We start from the raw sequence: 12,959 nt of genomic DNA, 5'->3' as shown, positions 1-12,959 counted from the left end.
AAATACAACTGAGAAAAGATCATAGTACCCCTGTGAGCACCTATAGCTAACACTGGAGTGAAATACCCTCGGACCTACCCTTGAACCTTATTTCAAAACACAATACAGGTAGAATTCATTCTTGAAGCAACTTAAATACCCTTTTTGACATTAAACAAGCAAACATACCTTAAGGTAACTTAAGACCAATAATCTTCCCTTTTAACCTTTAATGACAAAAACAACTTAACTTGAAATAAGTTTTGTAAAACTGTGAACCACAAAGATATAGTAAGAACAACCCAAATGCTAACGGAATAGCTTAAAGCTATCCTTATTTTAGTCCATTTCTCCCCCTTTTTGACATTGAAGGTTAAAAGATGAGTAGGACCAAAAATATAAGATTAGGAGGGAGGAAGGATAACCCTGAGAAGAGCTCGAAGGGTTGAGAATCTCTGAGGAAGAAAAGGTTTGGTCATGATGTCTGCAAGTTGATCTTCAGTAGGCAGATAAGTAATATCAATAAGTCCTTTTTGAACTTTATCTCTGAAAAAGTGATACTTTATGTCAATGTGCTTGCTCTTCCAATGCAGTGTGGGATTTTTACTGATAGTAATAGCACTTTGATTATCATAGAAAAGCTTGGGAGGTCCTGAGAATTAAATGCCAAGATCTGAGAGAGTATTTTTCATCTAAAGTAGTTGAAAGCTAGCTATATACTCAGCTTTAGAGGTTGAGAGAGAGACAGTGTCCTGCTTTTTACTTAGCCAAGAAACTACATTGGAACCAAGAACATAACAGCAACCAGAGGTACTTTTTTTGCCAGGTAAAGATCCACCCCAATCAGCATTTGAGAAGGCTACAATAGACACTGAGGGTGAGAAAATGTAGTATAAGCCATAGGAGACGGTGCCCTTGACATATCTGAGGATTCTTTTAGCTACTTGAAGATGAGAGATTCTTGGATTGCTTTGAAATCTGGCCACTAAACCCACTGAATACATTATATCAGGCCTCAAAGCAGTAAGATACAACAAATTACCAATGATGGACCTGTAAATTGTTGAAGGGGTAGCTTCAATGGTGCACTCTAGTAAGAGCTTGGTATTAGGACATAGTGGTGTTGAGATAACCTTACAATCATCCATTTTGAACTTTTTAAGTAGCTTAGAGGCATACTTTTACTGAGAGATGAAGATTCCAATGGATGTTTGGGTAATTTGCAAGCCTAAGAAGTATCTGAGGGTCCCCAAAAGTGACATTTCAAACCTTTTCTTCATGAGATTAGCAAATTCTGAAGCTAATGAGGTGTTTGAGCCACAAAACATGATATCATCAACATAGATTTATAGATTTAGAAACTATTCTTGATGAGTTTTTACATAAAGAGTGTTATCAACCTTGCCTCTGTGAAATCCTTATTCAACTAAGAACTGATACAGCTTCTCATACCAGGCTCTGGGGGCTTGTTTGAGACCATACAAGGCCTTACTTAGTTTAAACACATGAAAGGGATACTTTTAATCTTCAAAACCTTCAGGTTGTTCCAGGTGAACTTCTTCATTCAAGTCTCCATTTAAGAAGGCTGACTTAACATCCATTTGATATACTTTGACTTGTTTGTGACAGGCAAAGGATAAAAGCATTCTAATGGATTCCATTCTTGCAATTGGAGCAAAAGTTTCATCATAGTTAATACCAGTCTACTGAGAGTAACCTTTACACACTAGTCTTGCCTTGTTTTTGATAACTGATCCCTTTTCATCCATTTTATTTTTAAAAATCTACTTTGAGCCAATTACATTCTTGTCTTTAAGTCTGGGAATAAGTGTCCAGGTATCATTCTTATTGATTTGATTAAGTTCCTCTTGTATAGTAGCTAGCCAATCTTTAGTTTTCTGAGCTTCAAAATAAGACTTTGGTTCAATGGATGACAGCATAGCAAAATGATTGTATTCTTCACCATCTTCAGCATCTAATTTATTTAGCTTCTTTTTATTTCTTGTTTGAACTCTAGCTTGAGATGAACCATTGATGTTCTCAGCTTGAACCTACTTTTACAGCAATGAAAAAGTGGTTTCTCTTATATTTTCAGGTTTAGTAACTGAGGAATTGGTTTTGTTTGAACCAAAAGTATTGTCACAGTCTTCAAGAGGTGTGGGCATAGGATTCTCATCAAACTTCACATGAATTAACTCAATCACCTTTAAAGACCTTAGATTCTAGCACCTGTAAGCTTTACTTTTTGTAGAATATCCCAAGAATATGCCTTCATCTTCCTTTGAATCAAACTTGCCCAAGCTGTCAATGTGATTCAATATATAACATTTGCTGCCAAATATTTTGAAGTAGTGAACAGTTGCAGGTCTTCCATACCATAATTCATAAGGTGTTTTGGTTGAGTTAGGTCTAAGAAGAACCCTATTAATGATGTGTACAGTAGTACTCACAGTTTCAGCCCAAAAACCCTTTGCTAGACCTTTTTCCAACAGCATTGTTCTACCCATTTCTTGAACTGTCTAGTTCTTCCTTTCTACAACTCCATTCTGTTGAGGAGTAGCAATAGCTAAGAACTCTTTCTTGATACCCTTATCATTACAGTAGTGCTCAAACTCTTTCATAATGAATTTTTACAGTGCAGCTTCTTTCATGATGAACTCTTTGAGCCAAAGTCAAACGTAAGTCTTTTCATAGTGCAGCTTCTTTCATTTTCAACAAGATTAACAAACTTAATGAAATGTGTAATAGCCTCAGATTTTTTTTTTAAGAAGTAAACCCACACCATTCTACTAAAATCATCAATAAGAAGAATGAAGTACTTACTCCCACCTATGCTAGCAGTTCTAGTAAGACCGTAGAGATTCATGTGTATCAGGTTAAGTGCTCTTGAGGTGTTGATTTCTTTTGAAGGAAATGAAAATTTGGTTTGTTTTCCGTGTTGATAGGCCTTGCAAAGATGATCATCTTTAAAATTGAGTTCAGGAAGTCCTCTGACAGCTTTTAGCTTCAAAATCTTGGACAAATTTCTTTAATGAAAATGCCCTAGTCTCTTATGCCATAGATTAGCTTTATCATAGGTTGTCAAATTGCATTGAGTAGCTTAGAATTCTTCAGTGATAGTATAAAAATTTCCTGATGATCTACATGCTGAGAGGAGAACCTGTTTTGATTTAAGATCAACTACATTGAACTTTTCTTTGTCAAAACACATAGTCCTCCCACTGTCACATAACTGACTTATACTAAGAAGGTTGTGTTTGAGTCCTTCAACCAGTAAGACTTCTTGAATCTCAAGCAATTCTTCAGACTTACTCACAGTACCTATACCAACAATTTTAGCCTTCTGATTGTCTCCAAAGATCATATCTCCACCATTAAATTATTTCAGAGTGATAAATTTAGAACCATCACCTGTCATTTGTCTTGAGTAGCCACTGTCAATATACCATCTGTCCACTTTGTTACAAGCCCTAAATGCTATATACACAAGCAAATTCACTGAGTTTAACTTCTTGGGAATCCACATCATCCTGGATTTCATAATAGAATCTTTATTCTTAACCTTCGGAGCTTGAGCTATATCAAACTTCTTCGTATACATTTTTGTTACATTGAAGTCCCTTATAGATGTTGTAGCAAAATCACTTTTGTTCAATCTTAAGGAATTGAAATTGCTGTCAAGCAAATCAAATTCTGATCTCATAGGTTTTATCACAGGATACCTTGTATACACTTCACCAGTTGTGGCTTTGACAAATTCAGAGTGAGTTTGATTGACCTTTGTGGTTGAATCACACACATAACCAATTCCAGTCTTCCTAATTTGCTTTGTGGATTGCTTCTGGATCTCAGCCATCTTTAGAGATCTTTCTTCAAGAAAGAGAGACATTTATTCTTTACACTTCTTGGTGGACCATTGAGTGTTGACTTGATGATGAGTGCTGAAAAGTGCATATTTAAACCCCTTAAGCTTAGGTATTCTAGGACCCTTATCTATCTTATTTTCCCGCTTTAGATTGATTTCGTATTATTTCCATTTTTAGGTACTTATCCCTAATATAAGCTAACTCAGCCAAATAAGAGCAGAAATAAAGTAATTCTGGGATGAATTAAGGAAAGGAGCAAAGTAGAGCAAAAGGAAACAAAATGTGGAATTTTAGCAACTTCGATCGATCTCAAGAAAAGTTCGATCGATCCAATTTTCATCGATCTCAACAGTTCAAGATAGATCCAGGCTATAATGTCATTTTCAGATATCCCAAAAGTTCAATCGATCCAACATCATTCTCTGATCGATCGAACTTTCTTGTCCTTATCCACATGCCAGATCTTATCCAGCTGTATCACCCTACCAACCACTTTTGTCCTTTTCCAAAAAATATCTTCAAAATATCTCATATTTGTTTTTATCCAATAAGGCGCTGCCATTGAGGATCCATCCAGCTTCAATTCGATAGATTTTAGCCATGTTCGATCGATCCCGCAACAAGTTCGATCGATCAAACTTCCCAAATCCCGAGAAAATTCAAATTTCAGCTCATTAAAAGTTTCTCATATCCAATCATTAAAGGATTATTGGTGTACGAGCCCAGCTCATTTTGGGTGATTTTTAACCTACCTATATAAGGAATATAAACCACTTTTAGACATACACTTTGAGACTTTTATATTTTTATACTTAGAAAGGAAGCAAAGGAGAGGAGGAGGCTAAAGACACTATTGAAGGTTCTTCATTAAACAAGGAGCAGATTTCTTCCATGGAGTTTGCCCTTGAGGGTTGGAAGACACAATCCATGACTGGCTAGACATCCTCTTGCAGCTAGAGTCAGCCCTAAGCATGCTTTCTACATCTTGATTTATGTATTTTTGAGGGGATTTGTATTGTGATACATGTTTTGACACTTTTATATATATAGATCTTGTTTATTCAATGATTTATATGGTTTAATGCTTCCAATTGATCATTTCATTCTATCCATATGTCTACGTACGCTAGAATAGATGTTTATGTGTTTGTCTCTATTTCTTGTGTTATTGATGCATGTCTATGTATATTAATGCTATAGATCTAGAGATTGTCAAGACATAGTGCTTAATGGAATGCTCTTGTGATTTACTTGATGGTTTATACTCATTTCTTAATGGATTGTGCCTCTCCCTTAGTTTAATTAGTTAGCTTCATGCCATTAGCTTAGTTGTAGTGTAGTTGTTAAATAGGAGGACAATCCATGCTTGTTGTTTGATGTTCTATGCTTTTGAATGCAAGTAGCATATGTCTCTAACCTTGTGATGTGTTTGGATTATGAGCTTAAAGGAAGGATTAATGGCTTAATTTGATATATTGTGATATCCACTATGTTGCTTAGACAATATATGCTTAATTTGTCATACATGCTTATTGAAACAACCACACACACTCTTTGTTGCAATACATGTTTTTCCCCTCATTAATTATTCATTATAGGTATAGAAAAGTATGCTTAGTGGTGATCTCTAAACCCCAAGATCTCTCTCTCTCTTTTATTCTCCTTATTGCATTATTGTTTACTTTAGTTTAATTTGCATCTAGTGTAATTCAACCAACCAACCATTATTTTGATCACTCGACCTACTAACCCTAATTTTGATTCCTCAACCTAACACAACCCACAATCCCTTGGGATGATCCCTACTTACCCTAGCTATATTTTTAGTAAAAGGTAGTAGTGGCAATTTCTAAATGTAAAACTTGGCCACATTCATCATAGCTCTACACCACTATCTCTTTTGGCAGTGTGCACAAACCATGCGGGTTTCGGGAGTGACGACACCCAAGACCGCACCAAGTTTTTGGCGCCGTTGCCGAGGATTGATTGATTGGCAACGTCGTATTTGAGGAATCAATTAGGAATTAGTACTCCTTTGATCGTGTCTTTACTTTATTTTCATTTCAATTTTTGTTACTTATTGTGTTTGTTCTTATTTGATTAGGTGCATTGAGCTAAGAAGGTGAGCAAATGAGCATCCAAGCAAAGGAGCTACGCAAGCAAGGAAAAAGACTAAAATTATAAATAAAATAAAAAATTGCTAAGCTAAAAGCTAACAAATTTTGGAGTTGAAGTGCTAAAGGACCTTTGTGAGCTTTTCCTTACTCAACCCTTAGTTAAATCGTTAGTCTGCATGGAGGCTTGTATTTCAATTCTTAGATAAATCGTGAGCCCGCATAGAGGCAATTTACTTTTCTTGCATATTGTTGTTAAAGCATGGGAATATGGGAACATTATATGTGGAGAAAGTTTGTTGATGGTTGACTTGTTGTGATGGAGAAGTGTTTGTCATTATTGCTTGTTGTGTTGCATTGTGCATGCATGGTCATAGATCATTGAGACCCACTCTTGTCCCTTGAAATTTTCATCTTGAATCCATTGTTCGAAACCCTAGGGGAAGAGGTAGTTCTAGTCAATCCATTTTATCAATGGAAGGACACAATGAGGACCATGTGGAGGACCTTGGTTACATAGACCAACAAGGTATCCTCCACCCCAATATGCATCATGATAACATGCAAGTTCCATTAGGCATGCCAAGACCATTCGTTCATCCACCACAACAACAAGGCCAAGTCCCATTGGGAATGCCAAGGCCAATCTATACTCCACCACCTCCCATCATTCAAGGCAATCAAGGTGCCCATGTTACACCTCCAATTGTTAATCCTCCCCTTGCTTTAAGAGATCACTATGTGCCTAATGAATATAATGCACCCACATGCATTCAATTGCCACCATGTAAAGCACACCACCATGAAATCAAGCCACAAACCATACAAATGCTTCCTAACTATCATGGACTTGCAAGTAAAGAACCTTACAAGCATTTGGATGAGTTTCTTGAAGTATGTTCCACCGTAAAATACACGGACATGCCGGAAGAGGTCTTAAGGCTTAAAATTTTTCCATTCACCCTTAAAGACAAGGCAAAATATTGGTTTAACAATCTTAGGCCTTTTTTAATAACTTCTTGGGCAGAAATGCAACAAGAGTTCTTGAAGAAGTACTATCCGGTTTCTAAGACCAATACCATGAGAACTTCAATTAGGGAATTTTCACATGGGGATGGGGAAACATTTCATGAGGCATAGGAATGCTTTAATGAATTGCTTAGAAAATGTCCACATCATGACATGCCCAAATGGCAATTAGTTCAATATTTCTTTAAGAGCTTACCGGATAATTACAAGGGCATGGTTGATGCTTCTATGGGTGGCTCTTACATTGATAGGCATGAGGATGACGTGTGGTGTCTTTATGAGAGCATGAGTGAAAATTCTTTGCATCGAACTTTATCTTCGAAGAATGGTAGAAATTCTAGTGGTAGGAAGAGTGTTGGCTTACATCAAGTCGACCAGTCCAATGAAACTACCGCCGAGATGAAATCATTATCTCAAAGGTTTGATCAACCAAAACTCGGTGAATCAAGTATCTTCCTTCCCTAACCATTCTCATCATGCATCTAATGAGACATGTATGACTTGTTCAAGTGTTTTATATTTTACTTCCAATTGTCCCCATGGACATGTGCAAAGTGAGCATCATAAACAAGTAAATGCAACATTTGTGAATCAAGGGAACAATCCTTATGGCAATCACTACAATCCTAGTTGGAGGAATCACCCGAATTTCTCTTGGAAAAACCAAGGGAAAGGCTCAAACCCTCCCCACGGCGGTTTCCAAGGGAAATACATTCCACCTCCACTATAAGGCCAAGGTTCCCAAGGTTTTAGATCATCATACCAATCACAAGGAAACCAATTTTCAAATTTTCATTTTCCCAATCAATCATATTCCCAAGGAAATATTAGAAGTCCCACTTTTGAAGAGAAAGTTTTGACCGCTCTAGGCACTCTAGAGGTAAACACACAATTACTTCATTCTCACTCTCAATCCATTGCAAAGCTAGAAACCTAAGTAGGGCAAATAGCTAACACTTTAAACGCTAGAAAGAAAGGGAAAATGCCTTTAAATGCCCCACAAAAGCAACAATGTGTTTTGGAGACTCATTCCTCATCGGAAGGTTACAAAATAGAGCATGTCAATGCGGTGACTACCTTGAGAAGTGGGAAGATTGTGGACAACCAAGTGGGTATGTCCAATGAAGAGAGTGAACCGGTGTAACCAAAAGTTGACACCCGTCCTATTTCATATCCTATTCCTCCTTCATTGCATGTGCATGACCATATAAGTGAGAAAGTTTTGAAAAGTAATCTTGAAAGTAATTTGTTGACAAGTGATTTGAAACAAAATGATTTCAAAACTTCTTGTGTTGAAGAGACTTCAAAGAAAAATTCTGAAAAGGTTTTTGAGCCAAAAGCTCCATTCCCAGATGCCTTAAAAGGATCTATTTCAAATGACAAGCAAAAGGCCAAAATAAATGAAATCATGGATGTGTTTAGGCAAGTGAAAGTTAATCTTCCGCTTTTGGATGCAATCAAGCAAATTCTGACTTATGCCAAATTCTTGAAAGACTTGTGCACCCAAAAGAGGAAGAACAAAAGCCAAACACCTAGAAAAGTGGTCTTAACCGAGCAAGTAAGCTCAATTTTGTAGCATAACACTTTTCTAAAGTTTAAAGACCTTGGTTCACCTACCACTTCATGCATCATTGGTGATCATATCATTAATCGGGCTCTTCTTAACCTAGGAGCAAGTGTTAATATTCTTCCATACTCGATATATGTCAAATTAGGCTTAAGAGACTTGAAACTGACGTCGGTAGTTTTATAACTTGTCGACCGATCCATCAAAAAGCCTAGTAGTATCATTGAGGACGTATTGATTAAGATTGATTAATTCTTCTTTCCCGTTGATTTCGTTGTCATTGACACGGAACCGGTCCCAAATCCTAAGAGCCAAATTCCCATTATCCTTAGTCTTCCTTTCTTGGTAACTGTGAATGCCAACATTAATTGTAGGACGGGGATAATGAAGATCTCATTTGGCCACATGAAGGTAAAGTTGAATATTTTTAACCCAACCCCCAATTCATTTGACAAGCATGAAGCGGTGAATGCTGTAGAGAAATGTCATGACCTTAAAAGTGAAGGAATAGAGTTTTTGTGTGAGACCAAAGTTCCAAAAAATCTATCTTTAACCTTGAAACCAAAGGAAGTTATTTCAATGTCTTGTTTTGAAAGGGCGTGGAAACCCAAAGATTGCTTTCACCAAGAACCGAAAACTTCTTTTTAGCTTAATCCAACAAGTTCTCTAAAGAACCATTTGTTGGGTGGAGTTCAAAACACTTATCACCCCATTGAGGAGGGGATGCACTATAAGATGTTTGATCCGGGCTAAAAGAGCCCAACATCTTGCTAGAGACGTTAAAGACTAGCAAGACATTTTGTAGGGTGTCAAAACCATATTCCTCCCTCATTTCTATGTTTAATTTCATTTCTTACGAAGTTTAGATATTGGCTTTGGGTTCATATGTATTCCTAGGAACTGTGATTAGGATTGCATGCATTTTTATGTTGAAATTGAGCATTTTGCATAAGTTCGATCGATTTCAAAATGAGTTCGATCGATCGAACTTCCCACCTGCATCAAACCTGCATCCAAATCACTCTCTATCTAATGGTTCGAACACAACCAGCATATTTCAGATCTCTGTCCCATCGTTCGAACTTGTTTCTAGATCGATCTTTAGTTCTTCAATCGATCCAACTTTATCTTGGATCGATCTACAGTTTCAACACTTAGAAAATTTTTGAACCTGCATCCACCTGCATCCAAAAGCCTCTCTGTCCCATCGATCGAACATTTCTTCAATTCTATGTATTCTCGATCGATCAAAAGTATTCTGAGATCAATCTTAGGGAGATCGATCTTTGTTCTTTGTTTTTCAATTTTGACTTTGTTTTGACTTTGTTTTAAATTTCAAAAATTTCAAAAAATATATTTTATTATTTTTATTGTCATTTTTATTTTCCAAATATATACATATATATATATATATAATTAATAAATAATTTAAATAAATAAATATTTTTCAAAAAATCCTAAAAATATTTTTACTTTTTATTTCAATTTCAATTTTTATTTTTATTTTTCAAAAATCCGAAAAATAGTTTGTCATTTACGAGGAGAGATCGATGCCAGTTCGATCGATCTGAGGATTCAATTCAATCTATCGAACTGGCAAGGGAATGTTTTTAAAAATCGATTGAGGGTCATTCGATCGATTCCACAAGAATCGATCTCAAACCTTTGTTCCCCCTTTGCCGTTGCATCCCATCTTCTCCATCTCCAGCAAGATCTTCGGCAAGGTCCATCGTGTTCGCTACTCTCTCTCCTCTTGGATCTTGATTCGCATCTCACCCCCTTCGCATCTCCACTTCTCTCTTAATTCTGATTTGATCTGAATCCTACTCTTGTGATTTCAAGCTTTGATTTCATGAACACATGCTTTAACTGTTAGATCTAGGTTGTTTTGATGATGAATAACTCCATTGATGAAGCTTTGAGCTCTTTGTATATATGTGTAAATATATGTATATATGTTTTTATATTTTATTGATTTTGATTTGATTTTGGGAGATATGTGCTGAATCAAGTGACCAAATTTGATGCTTTGTTGTGTTGATGGGCCCACGACCATGTTCGTGAAGGCTTCGTGCCATCCACGTCACAAATCTGTGACTTTTCGAGTTTCACTTCACAGTTCGATCGATCGAACTTTTTATTTGATCGATCTGTAACAGATCGTTCTCGCTTATTCTTGATCGATCGAACTTGCATCGATCTCATATTTTTGTGATCGATCGAACTTCACAGATTTGTTTCTCATATTTCACACACCATCTTTTGTATTTCATGCTATCTCATACATGCCCAATGCCTGTGTTTTCCACATTGGATGCATTCCATACTTATACTGTCCAGTATGTTTCACATCATGTCACTTATTCCTTGTCACTTAAATAAATTCATATTCCCTATCTGTTTTGTTTATCCTATTTGACATACATGATTCTATAAATTATGTTTTAATTCTTTATGCTGGCACTAACTCCCATTTTGTAAGTTTACTTTTTATTTTGCAGGCCATAGCTAGGGTCAAGACTGTAGCTCGTGGATACTATCACCGCAGGGGCAAGCAAAGTTTGGATGACGAGGCAGGTCCATCTCATGCCCAGGACCCCATTCAGGAGGAGCCAGCAGTGCCCATTCTGCCTCAGTCTCCCTTATCTGACAGCAGATTGTACTCTTCAGCTGAGGCATTTTCTTTCCAGGCTGATGCTGAGGCTCAACATATACCATCTCCATCAACACCGCCAGCTCAGCCAGCCCAGCAGCTAGACCGGCCACTACATAGATACTCACGCCTTCGAGTAGCGCACGTGTCGATCTTTGACACAGACTTTTTTTCCCGATCGGTACTTACCCAATCAGCATATGATGATATATTCCAAAGGGGCATCTCAGCCATACTAGCCCCTGTCTCATACCCAGTGTACCCGAGGTTGGTCCGGATATTCTTCCAGAACCTCTGACCTACCCCGAGTAACCTGGCGGAGTTGCGGACCACCATTGATGGCTACCCGATCCGTATCACTGTAGACACATTGTCCAGATCTTGTCAGTGTCTACATGTCTGCCCTCTAGAGCTACAGGACACATATCTCACTCTCTATAGGCCATCATATGCAGATATGGCCATTTTACTCACAGGTCACTATGCCGGTGGCGAGACCTTCGCCACCCGAACCTATCTTCTAGATGACCTGTGGTTTTTCGACTCTGTCTTGTTCTGTAACATCTTCATGGTTGGCTATAAGACACAGAGACGCGGCAACTATCTAACAACTCTGTACACATTCCATACAGGGCATTGGCTACCTATCCCAGCACTCATCTTGAGCGTCATGATAAAGTTGTATGTCAACCATATCAGCAAGGCCAAGCCCAAAAGGGCTAAGTATCTCCCATTTGGCCACCTTATCACCCAGATTCTACGTGATCAGTGCTATCCCTTCTAGCCACGGGAGTAGACCGAGTCTGGGGCCTATTCTTTTAAGAAAAAGGACTGGGATAAGAGCTACAGCGCTCTTATCAAGAGTCTCCAGGATGACGCTGCCAAGGCAGTTGAGGAGTTAGAGAGAAAGGAGCAAGCAGTAGCAGCAGCAGCAGACCCGGCAACGGATGATGTCACAGTCGATCCAGCTGCCGTTCACATGGATATTGATTTGGAGCAGCCTGCAGAGGGCCCAGAGCAGCACTCTCCAGTTGGGTCACCCGTTCACGATGAGGAGCAGGCTCGGGATCATCATTCTCCCGCTTTAGCGGCACCTGAGGCTCCTGCTCACATACCCAACTTTGGAGAGTGACTTCAAACTCTGGGGAACGCCGTGGTATCTATCCGCGCAGAGACTGGCTTCATTAGAGCTGATATTGCTTCCCTCCGCATGGATATCATGACCGTATTCAAAGATCTATCCAGAGCCATCAGCGGAGCACGCCCTGCCCGTCCTGCCTCTTCTTCATGATTTCCATTCTTCTTACTCCTCTTATATATATCTGTGATATCTGCATATTTTTTATACTGTTATATTATTTTTGCAGCCGTATCTGTCGGCTTTGATACTGGATATACTGTACTTTATTTTTGGTTTATATATGTTTTCTTTATGGATGTCCTATTTTCATATTCTTATATTTATCTGTTTGACTGCATCAGGTGCATCCCAGTGACTTCAGTGAGATAGAGTGCTGCCCAAAATTTTCAGGGCCACCCTTATACCTCTCTCTATTTTCAGTTGCTATCCCATCCACACTTGCATATCCACTGTGTACTGTGATTATCCCTTTTGTTATTTGATGAGTTTTATCCAAGTGCCAAAATTTCAGGACCACAGTTAATCCCAAGTTTGGGGGGGCTATGCCACCTACTTTGGATACTTCTGTTCCGGCAAATCTTTGCTATAGTTGCACTAGTATACTCTTTCC

The 12,959-nt window shown here is 38.1% G+C and overlaps 1 pseudogene; it reads right to left on the bottom strand.

Moving 5' to 3' along the window:
• Positions 1-7,044: 7,044 nt before the first annotated feature.
• LOC132315207 (small nucleolar RNA R71) lies at positions 7,045-7,143 on the bottom strand (annotated as a pseudogene).
• Between the last annotated feature and the right edge of the window lie 5,816 nt (positions 7,144-12,959).

Source organism: Cornus florida, unplaced genomic scaffold, assembly GCF_030987335.1.
Source record: "Cornus florida cultivar Cherokee Brave unplaced genomic scaffold, ASM3098733v1 CherokeeBrave_3.0.0_Hap2_Chr06, whole genome shotgun sequence".
NCBI classification, from domain to species: domain Eukaryota; kingdom Viridiplantae; phylum Streptophyta; class Magnoliopsida; order Cornales; family Cornaceae; genus Cornus; species Cornus florida.
The sequence above is the reverse complement of the archived record's forward strand: the minus strand, read 5'-3'. Positions and strand labels throughout refer to the sequence as shown.